Raw genomic sequence first — 6,000 nt, 5'->3', positions numbered from 1 at the left:
TTGTTTATTTTTGTTTTTATTTCCATTACTCTGGGAGACGGATCGAAAAAGATACTGCTGCAATTTATGTCAGAGTGTGTTCTGCCTATGTTTTACTCTAGAAGTTTTGTAGTGTCTGGTCTTGTATTAGGTCTCTAATCCATTTTGAGCTTATTTTTTGTGTGTGGTGTTGAAAAATGATCTGGTTTAATTTTTTTTATATGTAGCTGTTTAGTATTCCCAGCACCATTTGTTCCACCATTGTATAATTTTGCTTCGTTTGTTGCAGATTAATTGACCAGAGGTGCTTGGGTTTATTTCTGGGCCTTCTATCCTGTTACATTAATCTATATTTCTGTTTTTGTGCCAGGACCAACCATACTGTCTTGATGACTATAGCTTTGTCAAATTTTAAGATTTTTTGTTCTAGTTCTGTAAAAAAAATGCCATTGGTAATTTGATAGGGATTGCATTGAATTATCTGTCGAGTGTCTTGGGTAGTATAGTCATTTTGATAATATTGATTCTTCTAATCCAGGAACATGGAATATCTTTCCATCTGTTTGTGTTTTCTTCAACACAGAAGAAGCCCCAGATCATGAATATATTATCTTCTATGTTTTTTTTTTAAGTTTTATAGTTTTATGGTTTTTTTTTTATATTTAGATCTACAACTCATTTGAGTTAATTTCTGTATAAAGTGTGAAGTTTAGGTCAAGGATTTGTCGAGTTTTTGCATATGGATATCCAATTGTTCCAAGACTGTCTATTGAATTGCCTTTTCACCTTTGTCAAAAACCCACTGGCCATGATTATGTGTGTCTGTATCTGGACCTTCTATTCTGCTCCACTGATGTATGTAGCTATTCCTTTAGCAGTACCACACTGACTTGATTGATAATTTGCGTGTAGTAAGTCTTAAAACTGACTATCATGAGTCTTTCCATGGTAGCTTTCTTTTTCAAAATAGTTTTGGCTCTTATTTCCCTGTCTTTCAGTATAAGTTTTAGAATTGGTTTGTTTCTATCTTAGAGACTGCTAAGATCTGTGTTGGAATGGCATTAGGTTTACAGATCAATTTGTGCCAAATTGACATCATGGCTATACTGAGTCTTCTAATCCATTAAGACAAGCTGTCTTTTCATTTCTTTTATTTTTTAAACAATTATTCATTTTTGACTGTGCTGGGTCTTCACTGCTGCACGGGCTTCCTCTAGGTGCAGAGAGCAGGGGTTACCGGTTTGTGGTGTGTGGGCTTCTCATTGCAGGGGCTTCCCCTGTTGTGGAGCACTGGCTCTGGGCACACGGGCTTCAGTAGTTGTGGCACATGTACTTAGCAGCTGTGGCCCAAGGGCTTAGCTGCACTGCAGCATGTGGCATCTTCCTGGACCAGCGGTTTAACCAGCGTCCCTTGCATTGCAAGGCAGATCCTGCATCACTGGACCACCAGGGAAGCCCCTGTCCCTTCATGTCTTTAGATTTACTTTGCTTCCTTTCACCCACACTTCATAGTTTTCAGTGTGTGGATCCTATAGCTGTTTTGTCAGATTTATATCTAATTATCACAGTGGTCTAAGTCTATGCCCCAACCAGTAATGCTGAAGAAGCCGAAGTTGAACGGTTCTATGAAGACCTACAGGACCTTTTAGAACTAACAACCAAAAAAGATGTCCTTTTCATTATACGGGACTGGAATGCAAAAGTAGGAAGTCAAGAAACCCCTGGAGTAATAGGCAAATTTGGCCTTGGAGCACGAAATGAAGCAGGGCAAAGGCTAATAGAGTTTTGCCAAGAGAACACACTGGTCATAGCAAACACCCTCTTCCAACAACACAAGAGAAGACTCTACACATGGACATCACCAGATGGTCAACACCGAAATCAGATTGATTATATCCTTTGCAGCCAAAGATGGAGAAGCTCTATACAGTTAGCAAAAACAAGACCAGGAGCTGACTGTGGCTCAGATCATGAACTCCTTATTGCCAAATTCAGACTTAAATTGAAGAAAGTAGGGAAAACCACTAGACCATTCAGATATGACCTAGATCAAATCCCTTATGATTATACAGTGGAAGTAAGAAATAGATTTAAGGGTCTAGATCTGATAGATAGAGTGCCTGGTGAACTCTGGATGGTGGTTCGTGACATTGTACAGGAGACAGGGACCAAGACCATCCCCATGGAAAAGAAATGCAAAAAAGCAAAATGGCTGTCTGAGGAGGCCTTACAAATAGCTGTGAAAAGAAGAGAAGTGAAAAGCAAAGGAGGAAAGGAAAGATATAAGCATCTGAATGCAGAGTTCCAAAGAATAGCAAGGAGAGATAAGAAAGCCTTCCTCAGTGATCAATGCAAAGAAATAGAGGAAAACAACAGAATAGGAAAAACAAGAGATCTTTTCAAGAAAATTAGGGATATCAAGGGAACATTTCATGCAAAGATGGGCTCGATAAAGGACAGAAATGGTATGGACCTAACAGAAGCAGAAGATATTAAGAAGAGGTGGCAAGAATACACAGAAGAACTGTACAAAAAAGATCTTCACGACGAAGATAATCACGATGGCGTGATCACTCACCTGGAACCAGACATCTTGGAATGTGAAGTCAAGTGGGCCTTAGAAAGCATCACTATGAACAAAGCTAGTGGAGGTGATGGAATTCCAATTGAGCTATTTCAAATCCTGAAAGATGATGCAGTGAAAGTGCTGCACTCAATATGCCAGCAAATTTGGAAAACTCAGCAATGGCCACAGGACTGGAAAAGGTCAGTCTTCATTCCAATCCCAAAGAAAGGGAATGCCAAAGAATGCTCGAACTACCACACAATTGCACTCATCTCACACGCTAGTAAAGTCATGCTCAAAATTCTCCAAGCTAGGCTTCAGCAATATGTGAATTGTGAACTTCCAGATGTTCAAGCAGGTTTTAGAAAAGGCAGAGGCACCAGAGATCAAATTGCCAACATCTGCTGGATCATGCAGAAAGCAAGAGAGTTCCAGAAAAACATCTATTTCTGCTTCATTGACTATGCCAAGGCCTTTGACTGTGTGGATCACAATAAACTGTGGAACATTCTGAAAGAGATGGGAATCCCAGACCACCTGACCTGCCTCTTGAGAAACCTGTATGCAGGTCAGGAAGCAACAGTTAGAACTGGTCATGGAACAACAGACTGGTTCCAAATAGGAAAAGGAGTACGTCAAGGTTGTATATTGTCACCCTGCTTATTTAACTTATATGCAGAGTACATCATGAGGAACGCTGGGCTGGAAGAAGCACAAGCTGGAATCAAGATTGCCAGGAGAAATAGCAATAACCTCAGATATGCAGATGACACCACCCTTATGGCAGAAAGTGAAGAGGAATTCAAAGGCCTCTTGATGAAAGTAAAAGAGGAGAGTGAAAAAGTTGGCTTGAAGCTCAACATTCAGAAAACGAAGATCATGGCATCTGGTCCCATCACTTCTTGGGAAATAGATGGGGAAACAGTGGAAACAGTGTCAGACTTCATTTTTTTGGGCTCCAAAATCACTGCAGATGCTGATTGCAGCCATGAAATTAAAAGACGCTTACTCCTTGGAAGGAAAGTTATGACCAGTCTAGATAGCATATTAAAAAGCAGAGACATTACTTTGCCAACCAAGGTCCATCTAGTCAGGGCTATGGTTTTTCCCGTGGTCATGTATGGATGTGAGAGGTGGACTGTGAAGAAAGCTGATCGCCGAAGAATTGATGTTTTTGAACTGTGGTGCTGGAGAAGACTCTTGAGAGTCCCTTGGACTGCAAGGAAATCCAACCAGTCCATTCTAGAGGAGATCAATCCTGGGTGTTCATTGGAAGGACTTATGCTAAAGCTGAAACTCCAATACTTTGGCCACCTCATGCGAAGAGTTGACTCACTGGAAAAGACTCTGATGCTGGGAGTGACTGGGGGTAGGAGGAGACGGGGACGACAGAGAATGAGGTGGCTGGATGGCATCACCGACTCAATGGACATGAGTCTGAGTGAACTCCGGGAGTTGGTGATGGACAGGGAGGCCTTTTGTGTTGTAGTTCATGGGGTCGCTAAGAGTCGGACACGACTGAGCGACTGAACTGAATTGAACTGATCTCATTTTGAGGCACTATTGTAAAACAGCATTTAAAATTTTTAATTTCTAATTGTTCATTCCTAGTACTCTTGCCTGGAAAATCCCATGGACAGAGGAACCTGGTAGACTGCAGTCCGTGGGGTTGCTAAGGGTCGGGCAACTTCACTTTCACTTTTCACCTTCATGCATTGGAGAGGGAAATGGCAACCCACTCCAGTATTCTTACCTGGAGAATCCCAGGGACAGAGGAGCCTAGTGGGCTGCTGTCTCTGGGGTCGCACAGAGTCGGACACGACTGAAGCAACTTAGCAGCAGTAGCAGCGGTATATATAAACAAGATGAATTTTTCTGTGTTGATCTTGACCCTGCCACCTAGGTAAACTCACTTCTTAGTTCTGGGGTTTAGGGGGTTGGGAGTGGGGGTTAAAAAATTCCTTGGAATTTTCTGACAATGTCATCTCAAAAGAAGAGCAGTTTTATTTCTTGCTTTCCAGTCTATAGCTAGCCCCCTCTCCCACTTTTCTTGCCTTATTATGCTGACTAGGACTTCTATTCGGAGAAGGCAATGGCAAGCCACTCCAGTACTCTTGCCTAGAAAATCCCATGGATGGAGCAGCCTGGTAGGCTGCAGTCTGTGGGGTTGCTAAGGGTCGGACACGACTGAGTGACTTCACTTTCACTTTTCACTTTCACACATTGGAGAAGGAAATGGCAACCCACTCCAGTGTTCTTGCCTGGAGAATCCCAGGGACGGGGGAGCCTGGTGGGCTGCTGTCTATGGGGTCACACAGAGTCGGACACGACTGAAGCGACTTAGCAGCAGCAGCAGCAGGACTTCTAACACGATGCTGATAAAGAGTGTGAGAGTGACACTGTTTCCTTGCTCCCAGTCAGAGGGGGAGGGTGTTCAATCTCTCAGCAGTAACTCTGATGCTAACTGTAAGGTGTTTTTTTTTTTTTTTTTTTGTAGATTCCATTTATCAGGGTGGACCAATTCATTTCTGTTTCTATTGCTGAGAGCTTTTTCAAGAATGGATACCACATTTTCTCAAATTCTTTCTCTGAATCAACTGACACAATCACGTGGCTTTTCTTTTTCAGGCTGACCATATGGTGGCTTACTCTGATTGCTTTTGAACACTGAACTAGTCTTACATTTCTGGGATAAACCCAACTTGATATTGGAATATTATTCCCTTTATGTATTTCTGAATTTGTTTGCTGATATTTTGTTGAAGAGTTTTGCATCTCTGCCCATGAGAAATACTGGTCTTTGATTGTATGTCTTTATCCAGTTTTGGTATCAGATGGTGTCATAAAATTAGTTACAAAGTGTTCCTTTCTCTTTTATTGGATAGAATTTCTTTGAATATTTGGTATGATTTACCAGTAAACTATCTGGACAAGGAGGCTTCCTTTTTGGAAGGGTTTTAAATTATAAATTCAATTTCTTTATTAGTTGTAGGATGAGTCAGGTTATCTAATTCTACTTGGGAATGAGCTTTTGTAAAAATTTTTTATTTTTGAGGAATTTGTCCATTTCATCTAAATTATTTGGCTCATGTGTGCAGAATTGTTCTATTATCTATTATTCTTTTAATATCTGTGTGCCTGTAGTGATCTCTTATCTCTCATTCCTGATATTGATAATTTTTTTCCTTTGTCAGTTTTGATTGCAGTTTATCCGTTTTATTGATCTTTGTCAAGAAACAACCTTTGGTTTCACTGATTATCTATCATTTTTCTGATTTCAACTTCACTGATGTCAGCTCTTATCTTTGTTTCTTTCTTTATGCTTTAGATTTATTCTTAAGTCTTTTTCTAGTTTTTTTAAGTGGAAGCCCAGATTATTGATCTGAGATCTTTTTTTTTTCCCAATATGAACATTTAATGCTATAAATGTTCTCCTATACACTTCTTTACCTGCA

Source organism: Moschus berezovskii, chromosome 11, assembly GCF_049115385.1.
Source record: "Moschus berezovskii isolate FMDL1 chromosome 11, NW_MosBer_1.0, whole genome shotgun sequence".
Taxonomy (NCBI): domain Eukaryota; kingdom Metazoa; phylum Chordata; class Mammalia; order Artiodactyla; family Moschidae; genus Moschus; species Moschus berezovskii.
This window is presented reverse-complemented; position numbering follows the sequence as displayed.